Here is a 22,826-nt window from a genome sequence, read left to right as displayed (position 1 = left end):
TTGTACATTACAGTCACCCGTTCATAGCTCCATGGGATGGCTTTGTTGTTGATGACCGGCAGCTGGATTACAGGTGCGATAATAACCCGATCTGTACGGGCTCCTTCCATGAATACAATGGGTTTGTTAGAAACCTCTGGTACTATCACTTTCGGCCTTTCTTGTTTTGCGGCAACTTTGCTCGATGATCCCTCCTCGATTATCATAGATGGTCCATCACCATTTCTGTTCTGCTTAGGTACCGGCTTCTCCTCTGTTAACTGCTTATCTGGCTTGGCTTCATGAGACTTGATCATCATGACAGTTTGTGACGGCTTCTTTGTCTCCCCATCAGCTTGTATGATTTCTATCATATTAGCCTCTTGATGGGCTGGCATTGGATTTCTATTGATATTTGGGGCTTCGGGGGTTTGAACCTCAATTTTATTAGTATCAATTAGTTCTTGTATTGCATTTTTCAAATGCCAGCATTTCTCCGTGTCATGGCCTGGTGCACCGGAGCAATACTCACAGCTAATGGTGTAATCCAGATTCTTTGGAGGAGGATTGGGTAGCTTGGATTGTATTGGTCTCAGCAGGTCCAGCTGTCTCAGCCTGTGGAACAGACTAGTGTAAGACTCTCCCAATGGAGTGTAAGTTTTCTTTTTCTGTTCTCTTTCCCCCCTGAATGCTGGCCTCGGCCTGAAACCTGGTCCGGGATAGGCTCATGGGTAAGTACTTGGTATGACAGGAGCACGCCAATTGGTGTGAACAGGTGGCTGATTGTATGCTTGAGCATGGTTAATGGAGAAATGAGGCTCCGAAGGGTGATAGTAGTGTTGGGATGAATCATGGTGGTAAGCTGATTGGCGAGGTCGTTGTTGATTATAGTAAAGCGGTGAACCTCTGGGTCCCGACCAAATTCCTGAATCAACTACCGTTGCTTCCTCCCTCTTCTTTCTTCCGATTCCTCCTACCCCGCCTTGAATAGCTTGAGTAGTTGCCTTAATTGCTGAATAGCTCATAATTTTATTTGTTTTGAGACCTTCTTCCACCATACCTCCCATCTTCACCACTTCGTTGAATGATTTTCCAACCGCTGAAACCAGATGGGCATAGTAAGTTGGCTCCAAGGCTTGGAGGAAGTAGTCTACCATTTCGCTCTCCTTCATAGGAGGATCCACTCTTGCTGCCTGTTCTCTCCACCGAAAACCATACTCTCTGAAACTTTCATTGTGTTTCTTCTCAAATTTTGTCAAAGATAATCGATCTGGGATGATTTCCAGATTGTATTGGAAATGGTATGCGAATGCCTGTGCCAGGTCATCCCAGGTGTACCATCTCCCATGGTCCTGGTGTGTATACCACTCCAAAGCTGATCCGCTTAAACTTTGACTGAAGTAAGCCATCAATAATTCATCCTTTCCCCCAGCTCCTCGCATCTTGCTACAGAAACCCCTTAAGTGGGCTACTGGGTCGCCGTGCCCATTGTATAGGTCAAATTTGGGCATCTTGAAGCCAACTGGTAATTGTACATTGGGGAATAAGCACAAATCTTTGTATGCTACACTGACTTTCCCACCTAATCCTCGCATGTCTCTGAACGATTGTTCTAAACTCTTGACCTTCCTGAACATCTCTTCTTGCTCAGCATTTTTGGCTGGCTTGTCAATTTCGGTTGGGAGATCAAAACGAGGAGCAATTGAATTAATTTCGGAGGCTTTGAGGGTAGGCTCCGGGGGGTAATATTGGTTGTCCTGGGCCTGGAATGTAGGCTCACTAGGAGATTTGTGAAATGTAGCAAGGGGAGGTGCTACGAAAACAGGAGTCATAGGTGGAGGAAAGTATGGAACTGGTTTCGGAGGTGGAGACTGTGGTGTCTGAGAGGTGGTGCCTCGGTAATGCTGGTAAATGGGGAAGTTTGGGGATAATTCAGTGGTAATATTATCCTGAGTTTGGGTCATTGATGGAGCAGGGTTATTTGGGTAAGATGGGGGTAACTGTCCTGTAGACCAGGCTTGGTACATCTCAGCCATTTGCTGCTTGAGTTTAAACATCTCTTCTTTCATTTTCCCGACATCCATCTCCTCTAGCTCCATACCTGTGTCAACATCTGGGATAGATATACTTTCGGGTATTGGTCCTTTTGATCTTGTGTGATAGTGATAATATGCCAGTATACTCTTTAGAGAAACTAACTGCTTGAATTCTGAAAATGAACAGACTTGTTAGTTTTGAGAGTTTAACACATATATAATCACACGTTGAGATGCAATGCGCCTAGACAAATAATCCCTTTCTATTATGCATTTGCTCGGCTGCTTGTGTCGTCCCAGCTTTCTTGAAATTTTTATTGTTATTCACTTTTATTTATTATATATGTCTTTTATCGTGGTGGTCGAATCTTATAGAGATTGCCTACGTATCATGCCCCTGCATGAATCAGACCTTGCGTAGTTCGGACTAAAGGCAATCACTTTTGTTCATTATACAAAGATGGAATTACATTTGAAAACTTTAAGAAAATGATTTGAAACACACATACTTAAATAAAATACAAGATACAACTCTTAACATCTCACAACATTCCCCACTTTCCACTTTTGTCGTCAATTATTGGATTATCTGCTCAATGTGGGGCTTGACCTGGATGACCTCCCAGCGTACGATACATCCTTTCCAACTCCATTGCTAGATGACGAGCAAAAGTGGGCGCATGCTCTGTAAACCTTTCATAATCCATTCCTTGGCAGTTTACATAACTTTGAGATGTGAAGACTGCCAGGTCGTGGATTTGTGCCCTGAAATCTTGGAGACGTTGATCTTGGTTTTGCAATTGCTGCTGACGAGTGGTGGCTATATCTTTGACACGGTTTTCACGATCTAGAGCTGCTTCTAATAGAGCTCGGAGTCTGGCCTGCTCTAATCTTGCTTGCGCTCTTTCCCTGTCGAGGTCTGCTTGTTGATGTTCTCTGTTGCATCTTCTTGCCTCTTCTAGTTGCGCACAAAGCTGGTCTTCTGATCGCATCCAATGGTCTTTTTCCTTCTTGAATTGTGCCCTGTCTTTTTCGGATTGCCTATCTTGGCGTTCCTTATTAGATCTGGCTTCTTCGTTTAATTGCTGGATCATTTCTTTTGCTTTGCTCAATGCCCTTTCATTTTCCGCAAGAATGGAATCATAATCTTGCATTCTTTCAAAGAGATTGGCGATGGTTTTTTGATCCTTCCAGCTCCTCTTTGGCGTTTCAGAAACTCTTTTCATTTTTGGAATCGAGCATGAAGATTTTCATTCTCACAAGCTAGACTCTTCTTCTCGCCTTCGGCTTCTTGTGCTTGCAAATCTTTCTCCAAACTGAGGCTTCTCAGATTTTCTTTTAGGGCATGGATAGTTGCTTTGTACCCTTTTTCCTTTTCTCCCCAGATCAACCGCTCTTGGATTTTATCATTGAAGTTTTGAACATGGGGTCTTTTTGTTGGCCTTCTTTGCTCAGGCTCTGGTACATCATCCACGCGAGACCGTTTTTCAAACCACCTTGCATATCCAGGATTTATCTCACCCTTTGTAGTGTCTGGGACTTGAGTATCACTTTTCAAGTATCGACATCCATTCCACATCTGCTGAAGTAGAGCCTCGGGAATAGTGGCTTCTGGGTGTAATTCGATTACTTGCATACTCAAATATTCATCATCAGGAACTACTTGATATCTCCCTAGTTGCCTTAGGACTCTTAGTGGCGCATACGGCTGAATGCTTCTCAATCCCAATAGTAGTAGATAACTATTTGAGGTTGACATGTGTATTACTTCCCTCATCGGGAGCCATCCCAAAGTCCATTCAATCTGATTTGCCGTTAAAGCCTTTAGATGAGATACCCATGCTTCTATCCCTTCTAGAGCTTGATAATTTTTTGTTCTTTCCTCATAGCTTTCGATGCAATTATCATTGTTTGACCCATACTGTATGATCTTGGGCTGTTGTTGGAGATGTTCCATCACCCACATTTGCAACAAAATTTTGCATCCTTCGAAGACTTTTGCTCCTGATTTACATAAAGTCAAAGCCCAATAAATATCTGATAGAATGATGGGGATAAGGGTGTGATTTTCTTTGGTGGTGAGGATTTGCACAACTTTCGCGGTGCGAATATCAATTGTTCGCTCTTTGTTTGGGAAGACCATGACTCCTAGAAAAGCCACCATGAAGGCAAAGCGACGGTGAATCTGCCAAGTGTCTTTGTTTTGCTTGTTGGTAAGGCCTTTCTCATGAATTTCGAACCCATCTGACTTTCCGAACCTTGAATACAAAAAGTTGAAGGAACAACATCCATTGATGACATTGTTTTTCCTGATTTGACTGCTGATGTTCAGAAGACCGAAGAATCGATGTACCGAAGGAGCCTTTGTGAATATCAAGCTTTGATTTCTTAGACTTCCGTCAAAACCAGCATATCCAGCTATCTCCTCTAATGTAGGAGTAAGCTCGAAGTCAGAGAAACGAAAGACATTGTGAACAGGGTCCCAAAAAGTTACTAACGCCGCAATCAGATCATCACGGGGTTTAACTTTCATAATGTCCGTGAGATTTCCCAAATGCTTGACGACCCATTTTTGACCATCTTCGCCTAAATCATACCACCACATTTGAAGCTGAAATAGAAATTCTTCTGTACTCGTGGATGAGGGGCTTTGTGTGGTGCTCATTTTGTATCTGAAATTTAATTTTAATAAAGTCAAAATTCATTTTGAAAATTTATACTAAAAAATCATTTTCGAAAATTTTTTATTTATTAAATACCTTTATTTCAAGATTTAAAACTATTTTTCTTTTTTTGAAATTTTTAAAACAACCCATTTTATTCCTCTCTTCTCACCATGATTTCATTTAAGCTGGTCAACAAGCATGTTCGAGGCAAATGAATGCACAAGTAGCAAGTAGGATGCATCATGATGGTCTTTTTATTTCGGGTTCACCTGTCCTAGACAGACCCAACCCCTGTGTTGAGTCTCCAAGTACAAATGTACATGATGCAAATATACGTTCCTACTAGGGATCCGGTACAGGGCTGAGTTATTCTAAGTGAAAAACCTGAGGTTGATTGTTCTAAACCTGGCTTACCCAAACGGACAGTTTGAGCCGAAGCGGGGGCAACGTACCGGGAGCACGAAAGTCTACCCGGCCTAGTTACTTGTCCCAACTTCGTCTTATTTGGTATGACTTTAACAGAAAGGTGGGCCACGCGCACGTGTGCACCATAAATTTAGAAGACTCAGAAAGAGGGAGGTTTCGTAGCAATTGTATATGCATAATTCAAATAATATTAAAGCAGTAAAAATTTCATTTAGCATATTGAGCATATATCATGTAAAAATCAGATAATAAATAAAGCCAATTATAACAGTTATTTTAAGCTTGAATTCTTAAACCCTGAACCAGTGGTTCTGGGTTTTTCCCCAGCAGAGTCGCCAGAGCTGTCGCACCTCCTTTTTACCGCGCCTGCGGGGCGCGTGGGGAGTTTTCTCCAATTGAAGGACAGTCGAAACGGAATTTATTTAATTATTTCAGAGTCGCCACCTGGGAATTTTAAGGCGTCCCAAGTCACCAATTTTAATCCCTGAATCGAGGAGAATATGACTCTGTTTATTATTCTGCGAACCAGAAATCCTGAGTAAGGAATTCTGTTAATCCGGAAGAAGGTGTTAGGCATTTCCGAATTACGTGGTTCTAGCACGGTCACTTAACTGTTTTTATTATTGGCTTAATTATCTTGATTTTATTAAATACGTTTTTATTGCATGATTTTACTACCGCTTTTTTACTTATTGTTTACAACTATATGGACGAATTATGCGTGCGTATATTCGTATTATATACTTTTATAATTATCGGGGATCATGCCACGCGTACGTGTACACAATAAAATTGTCCATGTTATAGTTTTTATAAAAAAAATATGTTCGAAATTTAAAACAAAATCAGGAACATCATCACCCTTTTTATTTAAATAATGAACTGCACATCTCGGATTTTATGAAATAAATTTAATGTTTTCCAAAGAAATTCGTTTTTTTTTTATTAAATATTCACTCGAAATTGCGCGTACGCATAATCCGAATTTTAGCTTTTTTAAAAAAAATATATATAATCAGGGTGCGCGAACGCATCCCCGATTGCACAAAATCTTTATTAGTAATATTATGGACTTTCCCCAAATTGTTTATTATATCATGAGAAATATCCATTTAAGATACCCTTGAACTCTTGAAAAGAATTTACAATTTATTAAATGTTGCCCGTCGATTATAATTCCCGCGTATAAATTATATTTATCCAGACTATTCAAATTCAAAGAAAAGAATAAAAATATGATTAACACTATTTTCGGCAAATACAACATTATATATCTACCAAAGAATGAATTGCATATGAAACTTAAAAACAAATGATTCATAAAGGGAAGAAATATTTTCCAAGAATTTTCATTATTTTTATTTAGTGCAAATTCTATTTTTTACTTACCATTGATTTAAAGTGTTGCAATCTGTGCATGTACATCTCAACTTATTCTCATATACTCGTTTTTAATCTAATAGGCGAAATTATTTTAATTAATTATGCTTATGATTGAGTTGGGATAGATATATATAATCAAACCAATTTGATTCTCAATCTATATGAATTATTACTAAGCATTATCTTTCACATTGTATAAGTTCCTAGGCCCTTTATTATTAGGAAAGAAAACAAAATCTTCCTGTTGACTTAATAAAAAGATATTGCATACAATATTACTCATCATATTTGACATTGTGAACATAGCGGATTAAACTAACGCGTCTTTCAACTATTGATTATAACACAACCAAGGTTGTGCCAAAAGATAGCAAATTGCAACCAACATCATCTAGCTTTAAACAACAACTAACTTACTAACAAAATAAACCAATAGCGTATTTTTCCTTGATATTTCCATATTATACTATACCTAGCTAACAATACCATAAAGTGTAAATAAAAGCCAACTTTCTGCCATGCTTCCTATTTACACAACTCAAAGATAACTAGACTAATGAAATTTTGACATGGATAACATTATTACAAAGTTTTATATGAATTTCAAAATAAGACAATTAACTTGTAGCCATCGAGTCGAACTCACTACTGGTTAACCAACATGAAACCAAAGCTGAAATTTTTAACTAAAGAACTTAAATAAATAGAAGATAGTATTACAATTCAAACTTTATTTATTTGTCATGTTGAATCTCTTTCCAACATAGAATTTAAGAGATATGTACCTGAAAATGAAGGTAGAAGAAGTAAATTTTCAGCAGTTGCAGTAGTAACAAAACCAGCAGAATATACCAATAACACAGCAAGTCTGAACAAGACCCGTTAACCCAGATGAATAGTGACAGACACTTGAGGGAAAGATTTCAGATTCAGACTGAATAATATCCACAAAAAAAAACAACGGACAGATTCTAGAAGGATAACATTTTTTCAGATTTTCAGTTTCTTCCTGTTTCGGATTCCTATTTCTGATTTTTTCTGTTTCTGTTTTCTTCTCTTCTTTCCTTTCTGTCTGAAAGCCCTCCTCCTCAGTTTTAAAATCTAATCCTTAAAACTTATTCCTTTCTCTTTACAATCTGACCTTAAAATCTGATTTTTCCTCCTCAATTTCACACTCTCTTTTTCTCTCTTTAAAATCTACTAAAGTCTGTCCCTTAAATCAGTCCAGCTCCCTGTATTTATACAGGGCTGGTCCTATACTCTTTTAGTGCTTCTTGGACCCTTTTCTCCTTTTAAAATCAAAAAGTTTCCATTAAAACTACTTTTGAATACTTTAAATCCTATTGAGTGCTATTATCCTGTTTTTCAGCAGCCCATTATCCCTTGTTCCCCATTAGTATCATTAACTAATAGCCATTAACACTCCATTATCAGCACACTATCACATTATTTCAATCCCAATAGTACCCCCTGAAATCCTAATGTTATTACTGAAAAATCAGAACCTACTGCAAAACAGATTCTATAATCTGTATAAACTTAATTATCCTTCTGATTTACAGCTATAACCAATCCTATTAACCTCCTAACACAATTGTATTTGACCAACTTTTGTAAACTTGAATTCAAACTTAACATTACAACAATATTACACTGAGTTCAGCATAATAATTCAAACTGAACTTTAAATTTGAACAAAAATCAAACAAACACAGGAGCATTGTCAATATACTGACAATGCCCTGAAACTCACTGATTCAGAAATCAACATATACACAGCATTCATTTTGATTCACTGATTTGCAAACAAACACGATTTAATTGACGAGTATTAATCAGTTGACTATTTACAACATTTGTCCATAATCAGTCTAAAACAGTAGAAGCAGACTGTTTCAATCAGTATTTTCAGAAATGAAAAATTCGTAATATAACTAATCGACGAACTTAATCGAGTCGATTACACACATTGTAAACAATCACAACCAACAGAAATAATTCATATTTGGATTAAGTAGCCGGGTAGGAGACAAAAGATGACAGAATTAATCAAAATAAAAACATGAAAAAATTAACAGGTTATTAAACAAACAAGAATACATGTAGAATACTCATAAGAAACAGAAAAAAAATACCTTTGAATCCTTCAATTTTATTCCGACTTGGACTCAACTTGGATTCGGACTTTGTTTGAAATCAAACAGACCTTAGTCGAAGTATTTTCAACTGAAAATACTTCGACTAAGGTCGATTAAACCTCAATCTTTTAATCAATTTGGACAAAATCCAGAAGTTTGGTATTTCTAGGGTTCCTGAAGGTTCGATTTGGGACCTAATCATTTCTGGTTAGATTCGAGGGAAAACAAAGATGTTCTAGGCACGAGGGAGGTCATGGGGGTAACTGGTGTGAGTTTGAAGTAGATTGGGATATGGTCAGGTTGTACTCGAATCTTCAAATGAAGATTCGAGTAGTTCCAGTATGATTCGAACCATGCAACTAACAGATCCTTGGTGAGGGAATTTAGGAGAAGTTGTGGTGTTAATTTGAGAGACACTAGAAAGGTTTGAGTTTTCAGACCCACTTTCGATTTAATATTCGAAGAGTTGGGGTCTGATTCGATGGAAACTAAAGTCAGATCGGTGTAGAAGATGTTCAGGTGGTTCTAGGGTGTTATTTTGGTGACCGGCGGTGTTGTTGCCGCCGGGTTTCAGGCGGTGGGATTCTAGGGCGGCTAGGGTTAGGGGTGGGTCTGAGGAAGATGATAATGAACAGTGGAGAGGGGGGTTTAGTTAGGGGGTCGGGGCAAGGGTTTGGGATTTATATAGGGGAAAGGTGAATTGATACTAACCGTTAGATTAAGTAGAATGAAGGGCCAGGATCAGTTCATTAAACCAAACGATGTCGTTTGGTTTAATGCCAGGGTTGGCTGAGTCGGGTCAATGGGTCAGGTAGAGAGTTCCGGGTAAGGGTGATGAGATCTCATCCGTTGATTGGATTTGATCCAACGGTCCATGATGAACTACGACCAAACGCTGTCGTTTTGACTCTTTTGGATTGGACCGGACCTGGGCTGTTTGGATTGGGCTGTGGGGGGGTAACTTGATTTGGGCCTGGATTTTAATCCAGGTCCGAATTTCCTTACACAACTTATATATATTTTCTAATTTTATTTTTAATTATAAAAAATCCTAATAAAAATTATAAAACAATTTTTTAACCTTACACAAAATATTAATTACTTTATAACAATTATTTAACACATAGTCAAAACATTAATCACCCAGTGAAATATTAAGATTAGAATAAACACATATTTTTTGTGATTTTATTTTTTGAATCAATTATTAAATGCATAATTAAATCCTATATGCATGCAACATGTATTTTATTTTATTTTTCATTTTATTATGACAACGTAAACATTTACGGATATAAGACAAATATTTAACAAACACCACGCAAATTCAAAAATTGCACAGTAAAAGAAATTTATTTTATTTTTTGATTTATTTTGGAGTAGTTTTTCGTGAGGCAAAAATCACGTGCTCACAAACAGAACAAACTAAAGACATAATTAGTTGAACTTCAACTTAAATCTAAAAACATTATAATTACTAATAATTTCTACCTAAAAATAAACAAGAGCAATGAAGCAAAAATGAAACAAACTGAAGAAAATAAGAAAAAACATAAACACGAATTGGTTAAAACAACTAACCGTATCGGAATCACGAACAACGACTGACCAACGACGAACTCGAACGGACCTCACCCTGGACAGAACTTCTGGGCGATTTTGAATGTTTTCAGCTGGGCTTCAGCGTGTGTGTTTGTGTGTGTTTTTCTGGTAAGTTATGGTGATGAGGGTTGTCCATGGACGAGCTTGAGCTCGCCATGGAGAAGACAAAGCAGCAAAGGGCAGCCATGGGAGCCCGGGCTCGAGTTCGACGGAGATGAAGAAGATGAAGCAGAAGCAGAAGTGTGGTCTGATTGGACGTAGCAGAAGCAGCAGGAAGCAGAAGCAGAAGCATGGTCTGCTTGGTCATAGCAGAAGCAGCAGGAAGCAGAAGCAGAAGCGTGGTCTGCTTGGACGTAGCAGAAGCAACAGGAAGCAGAAGCAGAAGCGTGGTTTGCTTGGACGTAGCAAAAGCAGCAGGAAGCAGAAGCAGAAGCGTGGTCTGCTTGGTCGACGACGCGTGAAGACGAGGAAGCTGCAAGAGGGAGCTAACGTGACGACGACGAAGTAGCAGTCTTGAAGCAGCGGCAGCCATGGGTGTCGAGCTCAAGCTCGAGCTTGACGAAGAAGATGAAGCAATGGCAGCGGGGTCGTTTGGTGTGGCTACGGAGGTTCGACGACTAGTGTGTGTGTGAGTGTTGAGGGTGAGGCGTGAGGGGGAAAGGGCAGCAACCATGGCTGCTTGCTTGGGGAAGGTGAGGCAGCCATTGGAGGGGGCTTGGAAGCTTGGAGAAGAAGAGGGAAAGAGAGAAAGAGAGGGGTGGATGGTTTAGTGTTAGGGTTTTAGATTTTTTCTTTTTTTTTTTGTTTTGTTTTGTGAAGTGTAAGGTAGGAAGATAGGGGTGTTGGGTATTTGGGTTATGGACTGGGTCGACTCGGTTTGAAGTGGACCGGGTCATGGGAAAGGGTGGGTAGAGGTGTTTTGGGCCTGGGTTTAAAATTGAAGAAGAGGCCCGATTCCGATTTTCTTTATATTTTTGCTCTTTTTTTCTTCTTTTATTTTTTAAAACTAAATTCTAAAAATCCTTAAATTATTATATAGAACTAAATTAATTTATAAAAGCGCAAATTAACTCCCAATGACAATTAACACGCAATTAAGTAATAATTAAGCATAAAATTGTACAATTGGACATTAAATGCTAAAAATGCAAACGATGCATATTTTTGTAATTTTCATTCTTGTAAAACAAACCTAATTATTCCTAATTGTAGAATTAAATCCTAAATGCAAATGCGACATATTTTTGTATTTGTTTTTATTAATTTAACAAATAAACATGCACAGACAAATACAAATAATTATCCAAAATGCCACAAAAATTCTCAAAATTGCGCACCAAGGAAAATCGTTTTATTTTGAATTTTTGGGAGTAATTATTTCATAGGGCAAAAATCACGTGCTTACAGCATGTAGATGTGAAACTAGTAGATAGGAACTCAGTCATATCAAGAACAACTTCCTACACCGTGAGTATAAGGACCTAAGAACCCTAAAAGGCCAACTATCCCCAAATAAGTCTGATCACGCACTCGTCACCTCACGTACACGAATTACAATCAACATAGAAGACTCAAATCCTAAGGGAAAATCCCTCACACAAGGTTAGGCAAGATACTTATCTCAAAGATGACAAACTGATACTCAAAAGTGAACTTCTCGGGTGCAAAGACCTTCGTACGGCTCAAATCTAACCAAAATAACTTCAAAGCACAAATAAAACTCATAAGAAACTATTCCGGATCATAAAGTTTCAATCTTTAACAAAATCCAAAAATTGGTCCAAAAGTCGACCCCCAGGGCAGTACCTCGGAACCCAAAAAAATTTACAAAAATTAAAACCCATTCCGATATGAGTTCAACCATACAAAAGTTATCAAATTCCGATAGCATTTGGTCCCTTAAATCATGATTTTCATTTTAAAAAATTTTCTTCAAAAACCAACATTTTCCTCAACCAAAAACACAATTTAAATGATAAAAACAAAGAAAAATTATGGAATATATTGAATTCTAGGTGAAGAACACTTACCCAATCGTTTTACTTGAAAAACCCTCAAAGAATCACTCAAAACCGAGCTCCACAAGTCAAGATATGATAAAAATATTGTGTAACCCTCGATTTGGGAATATATTCTGCCTGCCCAAGTATTAATGCATCGCGAACACGGAGAAAGGATCGCGTTCGCGAAGAAGAAAAATGAAGGTTGCCCGGTTGGTCATCGCGAAATCGACAATAAGCTCGCGAACGCGAAGAAGGGGAAAGCTGATGGCTCACAACTGGCCTATGTGAATGCGAGGAAGTGTACGCGAACGCAAAAGAGGGAAAAGCATGTGTACGCATTCCGGACAGAGGAATGCGAATGCGTAGAAGGAATGGTCATCAATGCCCAACTCTTAATCCCGTCTACGCGAACGCGAATGGACGGGTGCGAATGTGAAGTAGGAGAAAACAGACTTCTGCGATCGCGAACTAGATCATGCGAACGCGAAGAACAATAAATTCCTCCTCCAAGATTACTCTTCGCGAATGCAGAGGAGCAGATACGAACGCGAAGGAGAAAACCTGCTGACAGATATCAGCAGTTCAAAAATAGGGAAAACTAACTCGTAGCCCACCCAGAACACACTCGAGGCCCCCCGGGACCCCGTCTAAACACACAAACAAGTTCTATAACCTAATACGGACTCGATCGAGGTCACAAATCACATCAAATAATGCCGAAAATGCAAACCGTTCCATGAATCGGACTATGAACTTCCAAATCTTTCAATTTCGAAAACTTGTGTTAAAACCAATCAAATTAACCCAAAATGATGCCAAATTTTGAATACATGTAAAAAAAAATGACAACGGAGCTGCTCCAACTCTCAAATCACATTCCGACCCCGATATCACAAAAGAAAACTATGGTTCATACTTCTTCATTTTCCAAACTTTAATTTTTCCAACTTTCGTCGAAATACCTCAAATTACTCTACGAACCTCCGAATCCAGAGGTGCGCCTAAGTCCAAAATCACCATACGAAGCTGTTGAGATCATCCAAAACCCATTCCGCGGTCGTTTACACAAAAATCAAATTCTGATTAAATTCTCACCGCTTAAGCTTCCAAAACTAGATTCCTTCTTCCAATTTGACTCTGAATTCTCCGGTAACTGAATTCAACCATGCACGCAAGTCGATACACATAATATGAAGCTATTCAAGACCTTACGCAGCCGAACGGAGCTAAAATTATCAAAATGATCGGTCGGATCGTTACATCTGTAGTGTTAATTATGATGTGTGTGCAAAATTTAGGGTCAATCGGACGTGGTTTGATAGTTTTTGGCATCAATTATAGAATTTTGAAGTTTCAAGTTATTTAAGTTTGAATTGAAGGGTCATTCGTGATTTTAGCATTGTTTGATGTGATTTGAGGGATCGACTAAGGTCATCGCGTTCGCGAAAAGGTCATCGCGTTCGCGAAAAGGTCATCGCGTTCGCGATTAAGAATTTCAGGGCCAAGGAGAATTGTGCTTCGTGAACGCAAAGGGATTTTCGCATTCACGGAGAAGGGTTCTCTGGGCAGATATAAACTTTTAAAAAACGAGGGTTAGCCATTTTTATCTAAACTTGAGTTTGGGAGTTCCGATTTGGAAGAGATTTTGAGGGATTTTCAGAGATATCAATTGGGTAATGATTCTTAACTTGATTTTGGTTGTATCTCAATATTCTATCATTAATTTTATCATTTAATTTCGGATTTGGGGTGAAAATTTGGGAAAAAATGGAACGAAGTTCTTCAACTAAGATTTTGAGTTTTGATTGGGATTTTGACATTAGATTTGAATAATTTTGGTACGAGTGATCTTGTAAGTGAATGAGTGTTCATATTTGGTGACTTTTACCTGATTCCGAGACGTGAGCCCATGGAGGCTTTTTGGACGATTTTTCAATTTTTTGCCTTAGCTTTGATTTCATTAGCTAGATTAGATTCTTCTAGCTATATTTATATTATATAATTGCTTTTGGCTAGATTTAGGCCATTCAGAGTCGGATATTCATGGAAAGAGCATTGTGACGGATTAATTTGAGCTTGGTTCGAGAAAAGTGGCTTGCCTAACTTTGTGTGGGGGAACTCCCCTTAGAATTTGGTACTATTTTGATATATGAACGTCGTGTACGTGAGGTGACGAGTACGTACACGGGCTATTTATTGTAAAACCCCATTTTTCATTAAGTTATAACATGTTTCTCCTTATTTGAAATACACTAGCTTATGTAACTATCTTGTTTAGTTTAGAATAGCATGCCTACATGTTTTAACTGCCTATCTGAACTCTGTGCAGCATGTTTAGTGAAATTACCTGATTTCCTTGACTTGAATTTAGTCTAAACGATAGGTTTACTTGCTATAACTGTTATTTCTGTTGATTGAGTTGCATATTTACTTTGGGACTACGAAAGGGTATTTTGGGAGATCCCCATGTACTGCATATTTACTTTGGGACTACAGAACCGTATTCTGGGAGATCCCCATGTTCTGTATATTTACTTTGGAACTACGAAACGGTATTCCGGAAGATCCCCCTACACATTTACGCTTGGGACTATGAGACAGTATCTCGGGAGATCCCCTGTTGTTATCTTTGTGTTCTGAGCTGTTATTTTTCTATGATTCTATTCCTGTTAAATTTCCGTACTTATTTTTACTGCAATATTTCATTCTGTCTTATTTCATTTTATTTATACCAGTAGGGCCCTGACCTAATCTCGTCACTACTCGACCGAGGTTAATCTTGGAACTTACTCGGTACCATTGTGGTGTACTCATGCTCTTCCATGCACATGTTTTTCGTGTGTAGATCCAGGTACTGCTTATCAGCCGCATTTCCAGTGAGGCGAGCCAGCTGTAGAAACTTCAAGGTATATTTGCCACGTCCGCAGATCTTGGAGTCCCTATCAACTCCGCCCCATGTCAAATACTTCTTGTATTTTCTTCTTTTATTAGATTCTAGAGTATAGAAGTACTGTTTCTTTCTGTAGCTTGTGGCTTATGACATTCCGGGTTTTGGGAGAGTTTATATACCTTTCGAGAGTGGTTATTGTATATGCCGAGCAGCATCTCATTTCCTTATCTAAATTTATCTGTTAGTTGATAGCTTTTATGTTTTCATTTCTTTTTCCACAAATGTTAGGCTTACCTAGTCGTAGAGACTAGGTGTCGTCACGACGGTTCACGGAGGGAGAACTTGGTTCGTGACATTTTCCTTTTTTTAAAATTATTTAGCTCATCTTGAACCAGCATCTCATCCCAAAATAGGGGTGTTCCTCGATCGGTACAGTACGATATTTAAATATTTCGGTTCGGTATTTTCGATATTCGGTTTCTTAAAATGCTATACAAATATTGTACCTAATTAGTTTTGGTATGGTTCGATTTTTCTCCTTCGATTTTGATTTATTCGGTTCGGTAATTTCGGTTTATTCGGTTTGAATACTAACTAGTGCATAGAGCCATAAACTGTAATATTCTTAATTAAAATACTCAAATATACAAAAATGAAAGTGTTTGTTGACAAAAATTTTGTCGAAAACCAGCAAATATCAACCCATAAAGAGAAAACATACATTAAGGAATAAATTTGATCATTAGAAATGTCTTGTTGCTTGCTTAGAGTTAATTGATGAACTTAGAGAATAAAGGAAAATAAAATTTTAGATTTTTTATATTTATGTTATAAATAATAATATGTGTATTGTGTAATATAATATATATTTTGGTACGATATCGATATTTCTGTATTTTATTTTAAAATACCAAATACCATTCCTAATACCAATCTATACTATAAAAGCACGAAGGCCCTTAATGAAATATCGTTCGCCTTTTTTATCCCTTAAAAATAGAGGTCACACTGGACAAAATAATTATTTAATTATTATCATAATATTTAGGAATTTTAATTCAACTAAAATTTTAGTTATTAAACTTTTCTTTATTTGAATTATGTGGAAAATCTTAATATTTTGGGACTTTATATTCCACTATAATTTAGCTTATATAAAAACTATGGAACATGGACAATCAAACACAATATAAATATGGAAAGTGTGAATTATCACCAAAAATATATATATATTTTTTCCCTCATGGACGATTTTAGAAAAGTTCATGATCCTAATGTTAGTATATTCACATTCTCAAGGTTGAAATCAAATATAACCCCTCCGTTTAACTATAATAATATTTTATATTTGGTAATAGGAAAAAAAAAACTAACGTTTAACAATTATGATGTTATTTCATATTGGACAATCTTATAATTTAATTATTTTTTAATATTTAGGACTTTGAAATCTGGTTATTAGACTTTTTTTTTTGTGGGGGGGGGTGGGGGGAGGGATTTGAAATATGTTGGAAGTCTTAACATTTAATACTTTAAAATCAATTAAGGTTTTACTTTACATAAATCTTTTCCTTATTCTAATTATATAGCATAATTATAATTTCTTCATGTTACTTTTCCTAATATTTGATGCCTTAAGATTAACTAAAGTTTATTTATTAAATTCTTCATTGTCACGACCCAAACCGATGGGCCACGACGGACACTCGGTACCTTACTCAATCAAGTACCTACGTAACGTATCTTTCGTATCATACTATCATAGGTAAATGAGCCAGAGAGGCAGTCGTGAGATAAGTAGAATAAAATATGGGGAAAATACTCGACATTGGACGACCCAACATGTAATCCGAACTTATACATATGATGTACGAGCCTATAAGGCTAGCATGATCCTTTATATACTCAAAACATAGGCCGACAAGGCCATACAAGTATTCGTATACATGACATCTGTCTACAAGCCTCTAGGAATACATAATATCATAAAGATCGGGACAGGTCCCCGCCATACCAATTAATACATGTACTAATCATACTGACCAAATAGGCAACTCCGGAGCAAATGGAGCGCACCAACACCTTTCGCTTAGTTGATAGCTTATTTGGAGGGATCATAACCTGTGTATCGGGACCTGCGGGCATGAAACGTAGCGTCCCCATACAGAAGGGATGTCGGTACAAATAATGTACCGAGTATGTAAGGAATGAAAATCAGTAAATAATAGACATGAGAGAAACATATAGTAAAAGACTCGACATGTAAGTTCGAATAACTCTGTAAATTATGAAATACATATAGTGTCATGCATATGCATATGAATGTCATGTCGTGCATAGGTGCATGTGTTCATAACATCATCAAGCCTCTGAGGGCATCTCATCATATCATCTCGGCCACTATGGGCAAATCATCAACGTATACCAGCTGATCAGGTGGTTTTGCGTACATAACATCGTAACCTTTTCCCATATCCCATAGTACATATAATATACATATATACGCGTATATGACGCCATCTGGTCATGGGTCAACGTACATGTATAAATGAATGCAATGCATGAGTGTCACGATCCGGATTTTTCCGCCCTTGGGAGTCGTGATGGCGCCTACTCGTGGAAGCTAGACAAGCCGAATATTGCAAATTCATCTCCCTTTTTACTAAGCATATTAAACAATGTAAAATACTAAGTGATTAAACAACGGAATAAGATTAAACAATCGGAAATGCGGAAGCCGAAACTTCATATTTCAACCAAACACTGCTACATAATTTGAAGTACAAACTACCCAGAATTTGGTGTCACATGTCACGGGCTGTCTAAGAATACTACAAACAAAGTCTGAATGAAATACATAAGTCTGTCTCTGAATAAGTAAAAATAGAAGGAGAAAAGATAGGAGGAGACACCAAGGCCTGTGGGCGTCTGCAGGACTACCTCGGATCGCCTGTGTGGACTGAAGACAGCACCCTGTGCAGAAATAGAAATAGATAATTACAACTAAAGTTGGGCGGAGGAAACATGTTGTGGGGAGTAACAGATAACAACAGTACAACAGTAGGGAAATAAAAGGAATGCCATAAATCAAGTACCGGCAAAGATAAGGAAATGAGAAGATTAGGTACACATGTAATACCGTTGCAGGCGTGCAACACGATCTCATTTCATATGATACCATTGCAGGCGTGCAACCCGCTCCTATTTCATATATTACTGTTGCAGGCGTGCATCCCGCTCCCATTTTACATATCACCGCTGCAGGCGTGCAGCCCGCTCCCATTTCACATATTACCGTTGCAGGCGTACAACCACTCCCATTTCACATATTACCGTTGCAGGCGTGCAACCACTCCCATTTCATTTATCAACACTAATCATAAAAGAATTCCGGCAAGGGAACGATAGCAATATAACAACATCCCGGCAAGGGAACAATAATATTACAATAATATCCCGGCAAGGAAACAATAATATAACAACATATATCCCGACTACGGAACAAAATATGACAATAACATCCCGGAAAGGGAACAATAATGATAATCCTCATATGAAGCAGCACTAATCATAAAAGAATCCCGACAAGAGAACGATAGCAATATAACAACATCCCGACAAGGGAACAATAATATTACAATAATATCCCGGCAAGGGAACAATAATATCACAACACATATTCCGGCTACGGAACAAAATATGATAATAACATCCCGGCTAGGGAACAATAATGATAATCCTCATATGAAGCACAATAAATCACAACGGAGTCATAACAATTACCATAAAAGACTCATGGGCATGCTTGACACCGACGTATAGATACTCGTCACCATGCCTATACGTCGTACTCCATAGTTAACACGTAGCAAATAAGACACGACTCCTAATCCTTCAAGCTAAGGTTAGACCAAACACTTACCTCGATGCCACGAACACAATTCAAGTCACAATTATCGCTTTACCTCTTGATTCCACCACTAATTCGCTTGTATCTAGCCACAAATTACTTAATTACGTCAATAAATGCTAAATGAATCGATTCTAATGCATAAAAATAAGTTTTCTAAAGTTTTACCCAAAAAGTCAAAAATCACCACCGGGCTCACATGGTCAAAACCCGAGGTTCGAACCAAAACCCGACTACCCATTCCCCCACGAACCCAAATATATAATTTATTTTAAAATCGGACCTCAAATCGAGGTCCAAATCCCCAAATTTTGAAAAACCTAGATTCTACCCAAAACACCCAATTTCCCCCAGAAAAATCATGGATTTTGAGTTGAAATCACGTGAAAAGATGTTAAAGATTGAAGAAACTAGTTAGAAACGACTTACAATTGATTTGGAGATGAAGTTTTCTTTGGAAAATCGCCCAAGAGAGTTTATGTTTTGGGAAGATGTAAAAAATGATTGAAAATACGTCTTAGTGTAAATTTACAAGTTGCAGATATCGCAATTGCGACCAGGGTTCGCAATTGCGACTTGCGAAGCGACCTTCGCATTTGCGAAGTCGCTTTTGCGAACATTCTGTCGCATTTGCAACGACTGGCCAAAATGGGGAACATCGCATTTGCGATGCAAAACTCGCATTTGCGGGGGAAGGCTGGCCTGGGCTAGTTCGCATTTGCGACACAACCCTCGCATTTGCGAACTCACATTTGCAAGCCTGCAATAGAACAGCTGAAACCTGCATTTTTTCCAAGTCCAATTCTACTCCGTGGCCTATTCAAAACTCACCCGAGCCCTCGGGGCTCCAAACCAAACATGCATACCAACCTAAACACATTATATGGACTTGCTCGTGCATTCAAATCTCTCAAATAACATCAACAACTATGAATTTAGCATGAAAATCATGAAATTTTCTTAAGAACATAAAAAATTTCATTTTTTTTCAAATGAAGTCTCATTCATATCATTTCAAGTCCGTTTCTTATCAAATTTCACAGGTTCGAGTCAAATCATATATAAGACCTGTACCGGGCTCCAAAACCAAAATACAGGCCCAATAGCAATGGTTTCGTACATAAATTCTCTTCTTTACTTCATAATTAATTCAGTAAAACAATTTCTTTCAAAAATTTATTTCTCGGACTTGGGACCTCGGAATTCGATTCCGAGCAGATGCCCAAGTCGCATATTTTCCTACGGACCCTCCGGGACCGTCAAATTACGGGTCCGAATCCGTTTACCCAAAATGTTGACCGAAGTCAATTTAAATTCATTATTTTACAGATTTTCATATATTGGCTTTCCGGCTACGTGCCCGGATTGCGCACGCAAATCAAGGTAATGCCTAAAGAGATTTTTAAGACCTCGGAACACATAATTTTCTTTCAAAATAAGTGATGGCCTTTTGGGTTATCACAATGAGAAAGTACGTCAATAAATCTTTCAGAACGTCATAAGACCATTATGCCTCTGATTAATATCATGAAATAAACCTTATCAACTTACCTATTTTCTGAGACCCATGAACATATGATAAAATAATAGGACACATGGAAAATCAAGAACATAAACATTTTCTAACATTTCTATGAATATAGTCATTTTATGAAAGTTGTGCATTTGTTCATTTCGTTTGTATCGTATGTATCATGTCAAAAAGAAAGAACGGATAGCTTTAACATATCTGAGTCGATTCTCTTGACAATCCCTCTAATACACGTTTGTGAGCACGTGATTTTTGTTTTCGCGCGACAATCGCTCCAAAAGAAATAAAAATGATAATAATTGGTCCTGCTATACAATTTTCGGATTTTTACATGGCACTTTGTTAATTATTTATGATTTTGCCCATTTTTATTTTATTAAAACAAAATACAAAATGTATGTGTCATACATAATTTGAACCGTAATCCGGTTGTTAAATAGAAAATCATAAATAGGCATCTTTGTCCGTGATTTTGTTCTTGCTTGATTTTACCTATTTTAAAATATTTTAAGGTGTGTGCAAACAATTGTATTAAGTGTTTATTTAATTTTAATTTGATTTACCTAGGTTTTTGTTTTTAAAATAAAGAGGAAAATAAAATAAAATAAAAAAGAGGGAAGAAAGAAAGAAATTTTTTCGGACTTGGGCCAATTTTAAACAAATTGGCCCAAACAAACAATGCCCAAAACCAGGCCTGCCCGGTCCAGTCCAAGCTGACACCAAGGACGTCCAAACGACGTCGTAATGGCTGTGTCTGATCTGAGCCGTTGATCTCCAAATGATCAACGGCCAAGATCACCTCCCCATAACCCATTAATGAACCCGACCCGAACCAACGATGCCATTTCACTTAAGTCCTCAGATCCAGACCGTAGATCTGGATTGATCTAACGGTTGAGATCAAGCCATCCACCCCGTATATAAATCCTTCCCCCTTCACCCCGCGCCTTAAACCCCCCCCCCCCCCTGCCTTAGTTCGTCTTCACCAGACCCCAACCCTCCAAACCCTAGCCGCCCCTGCATACCTTCGCCATGAAAGCCGGCGGCATGGACGCCGGTGACCCTACCCTTAACACCATAGATGCTCCTCACCGTCCTGAACCCAAATCCACTAACCACCTAACTCGAATCCCTTCCCACCTTCTCGAATCTTCATTTGAAGATTCGAGTCGGAACCTGATCTACACCGATCTGCCCTAAATTCATACCAGACACTCCCCAGACCCCCCTCGTGACCAAACCATACTTGGTTTGGTCCGAATCTAACCAGGAAAGCATGAATCCCGGATCTAGTTTTTGAACCTTAGGGTTCCTCGTCACTGGTCCGTGTCTTGTTCGAGTCAAAGAAATTAAGGTCTAATGGACCTTAATCGAAGTGTTTCTCATCTGAGAAACACTTCAATTAAAGTCCGTTCAGCCTTAAGAAGGGTCTGACCTAATCCGAGTTAAGGTTTTGATCTTTCGAGGTTTAAGGTGAGTTCTTTCTTTTCTTATTTGTTTTGGTTCATCTGATTGTTGTAAAGGTCTGTTCATGTTTTGTTTATGTCCCCGAATTTTATCAACTATGCCCTGTCCACTTTGCCTGAACCTTTGTTGTTTTGATTGAGTATCTTCTTCTACTTGTTCTGATAAGCGTGTATGTATATATTTGTTGTGCAATAATTGAGCTTCAAATGCTGACTGAGCAATTGGTTCCTCGAGTACCACTTTGCTCAGTCAGTATAATTAGAACCATGTGTCGATACTGTTAAATGTCTGATTTTTGGTTACGACTGTATGAGTTATAACTAATATAGTCGAGTCGACAAATGTCGTCAATTAATTTCAGTAGTTCAAATGTTAACGATTGAACCTGTTGCTTGCTGCAACTTTGTTTGAATCAGAGTAAGAATCAAGTAGGGTCACTTATAGTTGCTGTATTTGAATCTGAAAATAAAAGGGTAGATTGTTAGCTGCAATTTGAATTGATGGCATGTGCACTTGTGCACAGCATGTGCATTGTGCACAGCCTGGTTCCTGCATAAAGGGCTTTTGATTTTAAAATAGTTTGACAGCATATGCTGTCAGATTATACCCTGCTGCCCATATCCTGCTTTAGTTTAGAAATATTAAACCTCACTTAAAAGGTAAGTCTGCCAGGGAATATCATGGGAGTTGATTTATATTTAAAGTAAGTGGAAACTGAAACAAGACAGACCACATGGGAGGGGTGTTCTTTTGGGTCTAAACAGGCTGTTAAAATGATGACTTTAGGCTTATAAA

This window comes from Nicotiana tabacum, chromosome 20 (assembly GCF_000715075.1).
Source record: "Nicotiana tabacum cultivar K326 chromosome 20, ASM71507v2, whole genome shotgun sequence".
Lineage (NCBI taxonomy): Eukaryota > Viridiplantae > Streptophyta > Magnoliopsida > Solanales > Solanaceae > Nicotiana > Nicotiana tabacum.
The sequence above is the reverse complement of the archived record's forward strand: the minus strand, read 5'-3'. Positions refer to the sequence as shown.